Below are 12,394 nucleotides of genomic sequence, written 5' to 3' on the forward strand. Positions count from 1 at the left end.
CTTTATTACAGCTTCTAGCCGTAATGAAATCGCATAACGGCCTTTAAAGCGCTGCTGCTTTGGGGATTTGTCAGTATAATGAATTGTACTGTATAATAGCAGCTGTTTTGTTAGCGGGGACTCCTATTCGATGTGTTCAAATTTTCACATCTTCCGAGAAATCTCCCGGAGTTGGAATAGGGTGGAGTAAAGGCAGCCCCAGTGACAAGCAATGGATTTATGAAAACCGTGTTTGGTAGCTGTATGGTGCGTGTTTTGCAGTCGTGTATTAGCTTATGATTTATATTTGACTAGCTTTCCTTTTATTCAGCGTTGACTGGTTTTACTCGATGGTTATACAACAGAAAGCAAATGACTGAAGCTTATAGCGCTGAAAATGTTGGTTGGGTACCCGGATAAAAAATTACCATGGTAAATATTATTAACATATGATTAACATATATATGGTAAATATTATTAACATATGACTGGTTTTATTGTTCACAATAAAACACATAGTAGATATATTGTTACTTTTTACAAAAGAAATCAGGCCCATATAGTTCGTACAATAAGTGAACATTAGCTTTATTAGTGACTAATTGATTCGATTGTTTTTCAATAGTTCTATAATAATTTAAAGTTACCATCAGTAAAAATTAATTTAAGTTGTTTTTAAATAGTTGCAAAAGTGCCTGCAAAGTTCTCATGGACTTTTTATTAAAAAAGAGTTTTTTTCTCAATTACACTTAAAAACAATTCGTAACAAATAAATAACAATAAATATTATTGCTGCTTGGATCATGTTTGTATAATCAAACACAAAATAACTTGACATATTTTTTTATAGTTTTCGTTTTAAATTTGAGCGCAGTAGATGTTTCGGTTATCGAATGTTATTCGCTAAATCTTCAACGACTGACAGACGTCAAACCGTGTTGGCAGAGGAAGCTCTCAATGAATAACTGAGGAAGTACTTATAGAAAAATAGCTGAAAAGCAGGTTTAGCCAAGTGAGGATGTTACGACAAGAAAAAGATGAACAATGATTTTTCTGATGTTTTCCAATAAATTAAAGGAATCTAGTAAATAGTAAACTACCATTGATAACAATACAAATACAATTAGTTTAATGGGGTCAATTGAACCGATGTTAAAATAAACATGCCTTATTTGTTGTTTTGTAAACAGATTTCGCCTTTGAAAAACCAAAGAATTCATATTTCTCGTTAACATTTTTCTCCAGCATTTACAGATACTAATGGCCACATGAATTGTGTACGATTTATGGTATGGATCATACGACCTGAGGTCTGACTTGTGATATTTGGCAGTTATTTGAAAAGATTTAAGATAAATCTTATCAACAGCTGCCAAGCAATTCTTACCAGACAGACATCAGAGTGTTTGATTCTTATCATAAAATGTGCATATCATTCTGGCGGTCGTTAGTGCTCGTAAATGATGGATATAAAATGTTAGCGAGTAATATAAATTCTATGGATTTTCAAAAGCGAAAACTGCTTACAAATAACAACAAATATTATTGTATTTTTATTGTTACAACGATTCATTTGACGCCATTCAATTAATTGTATTTGTATTGTAAGAACAATGAAAAAACATTAAGATATATTGTTTTCTTTTGAAAATTGCCCTAAAAATGTCTCATAAAAACACAATACATTCTATTGTTTTTCGCGAAAAAGTGTATGAAAATTTTCTCAAAATTGTATGGTTAAAATACATAACGACCGCCATTTTTTATTGTAAAAGTACCATTTACCATTCTCCGAATGGTATATAACAATAGGGGTGATGGTGAGTGTGCCGTGTAAATTACAATAGGTTTAATGGTGAAAATTAAAAAAAAAAATGGTGTTGTAACACTAAAATTTATCGTATTTTTATGATATTTTTTATCAGGGTAGCATGTTGTCCGTTAAGGACTTTGATATTTAAAAATAAATACTCACAAATAGATCTTGCGTCTTGCTGTCATCACTGTTGCCACCAATACACACAGGGCCGGATGTATGGGGAGGCCAGTAGAATAACTAGCCACAGAAGTCCAATGTCGTGGCTGTTCGTGTGACTAACATCTAGTTTGCTGCGCCCTTACAGCGTCAGCAGCGGTACTAGAAGTGTCAAGTTAATTTTGTTTACAATAACAAAAGGTCCTCTACAAGATGGACACTTGAAAATAGTATATTATTGCAATTAAAGTTATTAAAATAATTAAAGAAGAAAAGTGACTACAGCACCATTGAAGTTCTAGTCTATTTCTATTGGGAGGCCCGTGCCTCGAGCCCCCACATTTTAAGGGCCCCCACAAAGACCGTTTTTTGGTTATTACACATCAACTTTATGTTTCATATTGCTCAAATACTGTTTGAAAACAAAAAAATTGTTTATGCCCATCACCAAGGGGCTTCCGCATCCGCTCGGGCATCGGGCCCCCACAATCCTTAATCCGGGCCTGATGAACTTCATCTTCAGGGTCCATGTCCCCGTACTTTGCCGGAATTGTATGTAATACTCGGAACTCCACTGATTCTTCCACTATTCCCTAATTTTGGAATATAGATTTGGGCAGCCAAAGTTTCACAACATGCGGTTGGGGTTGTTGAAAGCAAGTAACCATTTGAATATTGTTTAGCTTTCTTCCGGAATCTCATCCTCGTCGCCATTTGAGGAGATTAGGAGTGTCGGGGTTCGATATTCACTTATATGAAATGGTAGTAATATACAGGTGGATGGAAATCTTCACAAGACTCATTATTCAGGACTTCGAGACTTCGACACCAATAATCGAATGCTTCCTCTCATGACAGCTTCGGTGCTCCAAGTGACATCCAACATCAGTACCTACTATGATCTCCGCCGGATATCACCACAGTTCGAAAAAACACCCAACAAACTATTACTCACGAACAACTACTACAAACGCATTATATGTATTATATTAATTATCAAATAAATTATTAATGAACACAGAGTGATATATGGCTTTCCAGAAAAAATATGCATTTTCTGCGGTGGCGCCTCATGAAACTAAATAGAGAAGGTATAACCTGCTTCCTGCGTCAGCTTTTCTTGCGAGTAAGCTGAGCTTTATTTTACACCGCACATCACCAACTTGCATACAAATTTATAGTCGGTGTAAGCTTTATACCGGCCCCATACATTGTAGGATATTGTGAAATTCAGTGCAATGTAACTCATGAAGCTAGGTAATAATTTAATGGTAGTTGAGATTATTATTGAATTGAAAAGTCGCTAATTTTTCAAAATTGAATTGATCACTGACAACGCACGTATATAATATTCAATAAATAAGTCAATAGAGGATAAATAAAATGATTAAAGAAGGCAAAATTTTCACTTTTCAAAAAATGTAAAAATATGAAATTATTACTGTTAGTTGATCTACTATAGGTGTCTCTTATGGTTCAAAATTCAAATTTTAACAAAAATGGAATTTTGTACATGAATTGATAGTATTTATACCAAAATTTATAACTATCAGGGAGCCATTTTTTAAACTGTTACATGTCCGGATTCAATGGACCGAATAATATTTAGAAAATTCGTAAGTTATTATAACAATGATGGGGAGTTGCCCCATTCGGCATAAAGACTCTTGTCATAAGTTAGTTAGGCATAAAGTATGATTGGCATAAATACAATAGTCATCACATACGTTATGCATAATGGATACATCCATGTTAGGCATAATAAGCGTTTTAAAAAAAATGACAAATGACCTTGAAAATGTAGAATATGTACCTGAAACAACCATGGCTCACTCGACCATCCTCTACAGCCGTGATCGTCTAGTGGTTAGGACCCCACGTTGTGGCCGTGGTAACCCAGGTTCGAATCCTGGTCACGGCAATGACTTCCAAGTTAGTCATTGTCACGGAGGGGATATTTTTTATTAAGCTAATGTTTCCTAGAAAGAGGCTTACAATTTGTTGATCATACATGTTTATAATTAAAATACGGCGCAAATGAAGGATATTGGTTCGGAAATTTCAGTCACTTGAATAAGGAAGCAAAATCCGTCATCGCAGTGCAGCATGTAGAGAAGCCAATGAATTTCACAACATCTTGCAATACGATTGAAAGGTAAAGCTGACTTATATTGAGGGCAAACTTGAACACAATACTGCTTGAATACTATGCAAGAAATAAGTTAAGCGGTAAGCTTTTGCTGCCAAAACATATATGGCTGGTGACGGTGAGCTTTGCTCTCTGCTCGAGTTTTTTGTTTTGCTTGTGTGAAAATTATGCTACATTCAGTTTCGTTTCGTTCTTATTTCGACTACTGTGTTGTGTCGTTAGCAGTTGTTTCAATCAACGGCTTTGTTCCGCGAGCCAAGTGAAAAGGGCATGGAAAAGGGCCTCTTGACGGACGGACATGAGATAATCGAAAGGTAGTATCATCTGAGAACGTAGGCACGGAAGATCAGGGTAATGAAGGAAACGATTACAACAGTGCAGCAGAGCACGGAACTGGTCAAACTCTCATGCTGTGGGAAGTTAACTATGTCATTCACCAGCTCAAAACTAAGCTTGAGGCAGTTGATAAGCATGGCATCGCAGCAAAACTCATCTAGATGGGCTCATAATCGATATCCTGCACTGGTTGATAGTCAAAATCTAGATATGCGAACAGCTACCGGAGGAGTGGAAGGTGTGTGACAGTAGATTTATGTGTCGTATTGAACAGTGGACAACGACGCATAGCACATCAAGCAATCTTAGTAGGCGTCACGAATTATAGTCACTCGTGTCGTCGTTCCTCGTGCAGTAATGTCAAAGTGCAAATCAGTAGTGCATTCCCGCAGCTCCCGCTTGCTCGCAATAAACTATAGCGCACATAAGGAAGAGGTATTCTGCACCATTCACAAGAATGGCGACCATTTGGAGTGTAATAACTTCCGAGCGACCACCATTCTGAATGCAGACTACAAAGTGCAATCCCAGCTCATCGTCCGTCGTCTGTCACCTAAAACAAAAGGGTTCGTGGGAGGTTATAAAGCCGCCCACATCGACAGCCGATCGGAAACGAATAAGATCTTCACCATTAGGCAAATCCTCCAAAAATGCCGTGAATATCAAGTCCCACTGCATCACTTGTTCATCGCCTTCAAGGCAGCATATCACCGACGAACCGACGTGACAGCTAGAACAAATAAATTCAAATTTGTTGTCCGCGACGCCATGATGAAAAATAAGCGAACACTATCGCCACCTCTATAACGGCCGTGATAACGGCCCGCGATGGTGTAGTAGCTCGACACCGAACCCCCATGTGTTCATATAGGAAACGGTTCGCGTCTGCGCTGATTTGACAGAAGCGATCGCTCGCTTCGGTGTTCGACCGTTAAATTTGGGGGGGGACACTTTTGAATCACCACTGTCACGTCGGTTCGTCGGTGAGCATATGACAGTATCGACCGCACAGAGTTATGGAAAATCATGGACAAAAACGGTTGATCAGATAGATCCAACTGACGATAGACGGTGCGCCAAACTGCGTAAGGGCTTCGGATGAACTTGTCAGTTCATTAGAAATTTAGAAAATTTTCAAGAAAAAATCTCAAACGTTTCTTTTTGAAGTTTCTGCAGAAGTTCCACCAGGTATTCCTCTAGCAGGGATTGCTTAGGATTTATTCAGACTTTTCTTCTTCAAGACATTTTCCCGGTAAAACTTCAGGAATTTCTGCAAATTGCTGCGAGAATCCTGCAGAAATTATTTCAGGATGTATCTCGCGGCAGCTCTCAGGGCTTTACAGAGGGTTCTCCAGTACTTCCAGATATTCTTCCAAAAATTCCTTCAAAAGTTAATTTTTCTAAAATTCCTTAAGGGGTTATCTAAGGAGTTTCTTCAGGATGTCTGTTTTTTCCGCAGGAATTTCTACAAAATTTCTCCTGGTAATACATTGAAGATTTTTGTGTAGTAATCCCTTCAGAATTTGTATAAGAAATTCTTATAAAAATCTTCCAGCGGTATCTCAGAAATGTATTGAGGAATATCTTTTAGAATTCCGCCAGTATCTTTGTTTGCCATTTCTATAGATATTGTAAATGATATCTAGACATTTACGAATATTTTCAGGAATCCCCTGAGAATCTCCAGAATTTTTTTTTTCAAGCCATTTTTCCTTGGAATTACTTCAAGAGTTCCTACAGAAGTTTCTCATGATTTGTAAATTCCAGGAATTAAAAAGAATGCATTCATTCCAAAATTCTATGATAGCTTCAAAAATTGTTTTAGGAATTTTTGTTTAGAAATCTCTTCAGGAAATTCTCAAGAATTGCTTATGGGAATCTCCAAAAGTATCTCCAATGTTTTTTTTTAAGGGATTCCTTCAACGATTACCAACAATTTTTGTGCAATTTTTGCAAAAAAACTTCTGAAATTAATCCTGGGGGAATATTTTGAACAATCCATGCAGAAATTCCTCAAGGAATCACAGAAGATATTTCTAACGGAATCGCAGGAACAATTTCTTAAAAAAACCTTGCAGAAATTTCTGTTGGGATGGATCTCTGAAGGAATTTTTGGGATAACCTTTATGAGTGCAAAGAGTACTCTTTATAAGAGTATAAAGATATTTCTGAAAAAAAAAATCCACGAATGAAATCCCTTAAATTCTGAACAAGTGTTTGGAGAAACATATGAATGAATCTGAGCCGAAATTTTGCGACAAAATCCCTGAAGTAATTTCTGAAGTACTCTCCAGTAGAAGCTCTGTAGATATCTCAGAAAGTATTCTTTAATGAATCTCTTAGGAAATATGTGCAGAAATCTCAGAGAAAATCTTGAAGGAATTCCAGGAAGAATTTCTGTAGAATATCTTGGTTAAACCTTGACGAGAAACCGTTAGTGGAATTCCTAGAAAAGTTTATTGAGAATTTTTTGGAAAATGTTTGAAGAAATCCTTTTATAAAATTTGAGAGTTCCTGGCGATATTCATTTGGGACTAGGAAGTTAAAACTCTGCTAGATCTAAGAACTCGTGAATATATATATTTATGAATGGGGTTGACTGAATTTGAAAGTGAGGAGGGGCAGATGGAGGGGTTCCTGCATTTTTTTATTGGAGAGAATGAAATTGAAATGATCATATCTCAGTAAAATAGATTTTGAAAATTTTTGGCTCATTAAACTCAGAAAGAATTCGTGGAGAAATTCATTGAGTTAACCTTAGAGGAAATTTTGATTTTTTTTCAGAGAAATATCTGAAAGAAATTCTGAAGGAATTCTTGGATTCAATGAAAGTAATAATGCAACATCTCTGAAGAAATACCTGCAGCATTTTCTGGATGATTCTCTGAACAAATTTCTGAACACATTCCTGCGGCAGTTTCCACTAGAATCTTTAAAGCAATTCCAAAATAAATCTCTGATGAGCTTCTAGAAGAAAAACCTGTACGAATTTCTGAAGGATTCTCTGGAATATTTTATTTAAAAGAATTTATGAAGGAAATCTTGAAGAAATTTCCTAAGATTTGTTGAAACGAATCACTAGAAGAATTTCAAACCTAATCCCTGGAGGAATTTAAGAAACAACCCATGGGAATACTCCTAAAAGAATTCTTAAAGGAAGTTTTTAGGAAACTCTTTTGCAAAAATTTGAAAAATGCGCTGAAGAAATGTCTTTGAAACTCCCTGTATGTATTTCTGAAGAAACCACTGGTGGAGTTTCTGAAGGAATTCATGAAGCAATTTTAGAAGAAAACCATAGAAGATTAGACAAAAGGAGTCCTTTGACAAATTTATTGAGGAATCTCATAAAGAGTTTCCGAAGGAATTTCCAGGAAAATATCTAAAGCAATCCCTGGAAAAATTTCTTGAAGAAACTTTGGAAGAATTACTAAAGGAGACTGTGGAATAATCTCCAAAGAAAAAATCTGGAATTTAACGTTTTTGAAAGAAATGTGTGAATAATTTCCTGAACGTGAAATTATTTAAGATTTTTTGGAGAATCCTCTGGTAAGTAATTCAAAATAATTTTTAAAGCAATCCATGAAAGAAATTTCAAGAGAAATCCATGCAAGACATTCTGAAAGGAATTTCAGGGAGACTTCAGGAAGAAATTCTTGAAGCAATTTCGGAAGGAATTCAAGAAAGGCTTTGTAATGAATTTTCTTAGGAATGATCTTTAGAGGGCTTTTTTTTATAATTCTAACGCAAAGCATGATTTTTCTAAAAGAATCCCTGGAAGAGTTTCTAAAGTTATTCAAAGAGATATCTCCGAAGGCATTTCTGAAAAAATCTTCAAAATTCCCTGGAAAATCTCTATAGAATTCGCCAACAAAGTAGGAATAATATTGACCACTGTAGAGCCCATAGATCATGGAGTTCTTAATTTTAGTTTTTTTTAATACCTTAAATATCGATAAATTTCCTAAAAGTCACTCAGTTGCTTTCCGAAGCTCGTATGGACGCTTAGGACAAAGCATTTATACCTACCCGAGCAAAGGCGGATAACAAAGTGATATCACTTTGATAATAAACTGTGTTATCGGTGTTATCATTTTGTTATTTTTGTTATCATCTTTTTCAATTGATGATAACCAGAAGATAACAAATTTAGTTATCGATAATTTCGGTCTATCGCGATAACATAAAAATACTAAATGATAACAAAATATGTTATCTGTTTCCAAACGCACATTTCAAAACTTTCCCAAAACTGAGAGTCTGATGAACCTCGAATCTAAAAATAGATTCCGCTTCCCACCTTCAAAGCGACTGCTGTACGAAAGCGTAGCCTTTCATTACTCTCACTCTCAATGAATCCCGTTGGTATTGGGGCTATCGGCTGCGACCGACAATCACTCGATCAGGGTTCGAGACCCGCCTGGGCGCAATAGCCGAAAACGTTGGTTGTAAGTTACAAGAAACTTTTTTCAATAGGTGACGATGTCGGTAAAGTAGATTTTTACTATTTTGGTCGATAAAATAGCTCTAAATGATAACTAATTGATAACAAAACCAGTTATCAGTCACATGTATTTTTTCATGTTGATAGCTAAATGAAATGTTGAACAAAATATTGCATAACACAATTAGTTATCAACTTGAACTCAATGATAACTTAACTTATCATTTTGGTATTCGAGAAGTAAATATGAGTTATCATTTTTGTTATGTTGGCTCTTAATTCAACCTAAATGATAACAAACTCAACTATCAAACGAATGATAACCAGGTAACAGAACTTGTTATCATTTTCTTATCCGCCTTTGCTCGGGTAGCGTGCCATCAAATATATTACATGCGCACAGAGATTAGACGGGAACATGAAAATGTTTTGTAGGCCTTTAAATAGTTTAAATAGGGTGACGAAGGGTATTATCGGCAGGTTTGTTCGCTTCGTCATGGGGGGGTTTTTGTGGGTCAAATTGCCTGAAATTTGGGCATATAACTCAGCAGGGCCCATATAGCCGAGGCGGTAAACGCACGGGTATTCAGCATGACCATGCTGAGGGTGACGGGTTCGATTCCCGGTCGGTCCAGGATCTTTTCGTAAAGGAAATTTCCTTGACTTCCTTGGGCATAGAGTATCTTCGTGCCTGCCACACGATATACGCATGCAAAATGGTCATTGGCAGAGGAAGCTCTGAGTTAATAACTGTGGAAGTGCTCATAGAACACTAAGCTGAGAAGCAGGCTTTGTCCCAATGAGGACGTTACACCAAGAAGAAGAAGAAGAAGAACTTAGCTTGGTTGTTGGTAAGGATCTGAGGCCAACTCTGAGACCAACAGGTTTCAAAAAACACCCCTGACGAAGAGAACAAAACTGTCGAAAATACGTAAGTTCCTCTATATCCCTTTCGGGACGGAACGCAAAAAAGTGAAATTTCCTAGGAAATCTCCACACAAATGGCTCAACTTTGACTCTTCAGAACTCTTAGATTTCCCAACAAAGCAAGATTTTTTCCCCCATTTGAAAGAACTACTTCTTGTCTTTTAATTTCTAGCTTTGACTGCCTAGATATACAGGGTGCGTGCGATATTTTTGCACTAAATCATATCGTAATCATAAAACACGCTTTAAAAATAATTCGACAACAGATCTATACTAAATGATTTTTTCGCAAACAATTGTGATTATTTCAATGATTTAGGAAGAAAAAAGTGGTCCTAATATCGATAACCTTTTTTGAACGATACTGAGAACCGCTGCAAGTCCGTTTTTGTGTTGTTCTCTATATTTTGGTCAACAATTGTGTTATTTTAGGTAAAACTAGAATATTTGTTTGTACGAGGAGCTCCAATGGTATCATCGTTATGTGTGCCGTTTAAAAAAATATCCCATAAATTTGAAAAAGAGGTTTCTAGAAGACGAAAATGCGAACAACTCGAGTATAAATATATGGAGCAGCTGCATACTATCTGCATTTTCTCAGCTGTCAAAAACGCTATGAAGCTGATTTTTTCAGTGTAGTTGGGGGATTCCATAGGCTTGTTAACTACAAAAAACTACATCGCTGGAATGGAAGATAGCGGAGAAATAACTGGAAGAAGTCGGAAATTCTAATTTGAGCAATGGTATTCTACTAGGGCTGCTCAAACATTTATGAGAAAATTTAAAACTAAAATATCCCAAGTCTGACCACCTCAATTTGCTGTTTTAGACTCCCATTAGCTACAGCACAAATTTGAGCTGAATTGATAAGGTCTTAGGTATCGCTCGACTAGTCTGAAGTTTATATGGTAAAACTGGTACAAATATGTGCAGGAATGGCATAGTTTTAGTTTTCTGCCACTAGATGGCACTGGAAGCGTTCAATAACCCTTATGTTTAGTATTATTATAGGGAATTCTATGCGGAACATCTTTGTTGAAGACCGCTAAGTAATCCGATGCTTGCTAAAAAAAAGTTGTACCCTAGACACTAGACTTAGTGTATCGAAAAAACAACCAGTTTTTATTGATGCCATTCGAAAATGTGTTAAAATCACCACGTCAAAATTATTTAAATTATAATTTTTGAAGCATATCTGTATCATTACGTCTCGTGTATCATTATCGGGCTTTTACACATTACATTTTACTGATTTCGTCTTATTTACACAACAAATAGTAGAACCCGAAATGTTATTGGGCGCGCTAGTGTAAAACATAGAATCTGAAAATATTTTCTCATACCACCACGTTTTTGATTATTAATGGTTTTATATTTTTCACAGTTCACTAGAAATATGGTGCATTTGATGATGTGGGATTTATATTTTTATTGCAACCCTTTGATGAAATATTCCTGTTTGAAGGTTAGTGCAAAATTACCGCACGCACCCTGTATCGGATATAAAAAAATATGCGACAGATAAAACTGCTTCATGTTTTACGGTTTTTGTGCACTTTTTGTTTAAGGACAGACTTGTTAGAATCCCAATATGGCCACCACAATGGCCGACTTTGGCACCTACTCACGATTTTAAGGGCACAAATCTCTTCGTAAACAAAACCAGCGCACCTGAGCTTTTTATTTTAAGCTTATTACAAGTAAGTTAGAACAGAATAATAAAATGCATTGTTGTTTGAAGTTTGCTTCTTGAGATTTGTGCGTCTGAAGTTTTGATGCACTGTTGAAGCGGGATTTCAAGACGTTTGTCCTCAACATGCTGTGGTAACTCTTAGAGGCAACGTAAACAAAAGATTGTTTGCACACATACAAGTATAAGTAATGGCTGAATTATTAAACCAGGTTACATCACATAAAGACTAAACAAATGAAAAAAAAAAAACACTCAAAACTGTTATCGCTCAACAGTCCACTTGTGGTGGTTCGTCACGATGGGATATGTATGCAATTATAATTTGTATTTAAGTAAAATCTGTTCATAATTAATGCTATATTGTTTTATGTATAGATTACGTGATTTAATGAAAGACTATGCCGTTAAACAGAACTAACATTTACAAACTATCTGTTTGTATTCAAATTACGAATACGATCATGCACTTGAATTTGTTGAACTCCTACACAATTCAATAATCAAGCTAAAACCGATCCTCTATAGCCGTGATCGTCTAGTGGTTAGGACCCTACGTTGTGGCCGTAGTAACCCAGGTTCGAATCCTGGTCACGGCAATGACTTCCCAGAGGTCATTGTCACGGGGAGGATAGATTTTTTTAAAATGTTGTGAACCCTAGGCCTAATTATTTGTTCTTCTAGGTACTGTTTAGATTCGTTGGAACAGTTTGTTCTATTCTATGAATGAGCAACATAAGAACTGGTTTGTAGCTTCATTCAATTTCTCGCGTTGGTTAGCAAGCACATCCTATGTGAAAACAACAAGACCGAGGAAGCCGTAACAGTGATCGAAACGAACGAACGAACGATGATTTTGTTGTTGCCTGGCGGGCAAACTCGTTGCCGGCCTGGTGC

General features: G+C 36.3%; 1 protein-coding gene and 2 non-coding genes across 4 annotated transcripts in view; all 3 read left to right on the forward strand.

The window, feature by feature from the left end:
• LOC115260636 (mitochondrial protein C2orf69 homolog) overlaps positions 1 to 12,394 on the forward strand; it is a 111,292-nt gene that overhangs the window by 84,563 nt on the left and 14,335 nt on the right. The window contains exon 1 of one of the 2 annotated variants that reach the window (XM_062845504.1): positions 4,248 to 4,417. The exons of the other annotated variant lie outside the window; for it this stretch is intronic. The gene's annotated coding sequence lies outside the window, so the exon portion shown is untranslated. Of the gene's footprint in view, positions 1 to 4,247; positions 4,418 to 12,394 lie in introns of those variants that run through there. 2 annotated transcript variants of the gene reach the window in all.
• Trnah-gug (transfer RNA histidin (anticodon GUG)) lies at positions 3,804 to 3,875 on the forward strand. The gene has a single exon. It is a non-coding gene; the product is annotated as a tRNA-His (tRNA).
• On the forward strand, positions 12,025 to 12,096 carry Trnah-gug (transfer RNA histidin (anticodon GUG)). Its single transcript has one exon. It is a non-coding gene; the product is annotated as a tRNA-His (tRNA).

The sequence above is a fragment of the Aedes albopictus genome, chromosome 1 (assembly GCF_035046485.1).
Source record: "Aedes albopictus strain Foshan chromosome 1, AalbF5, whole genome shotgun sequence".
Taxonomy (NCBI): domain Eukaryota; kingdom Metazoa; phylum Arthropoda; class Insecta; order Diptera; family Culicidae; genus Aedes; species Aedes albopictus.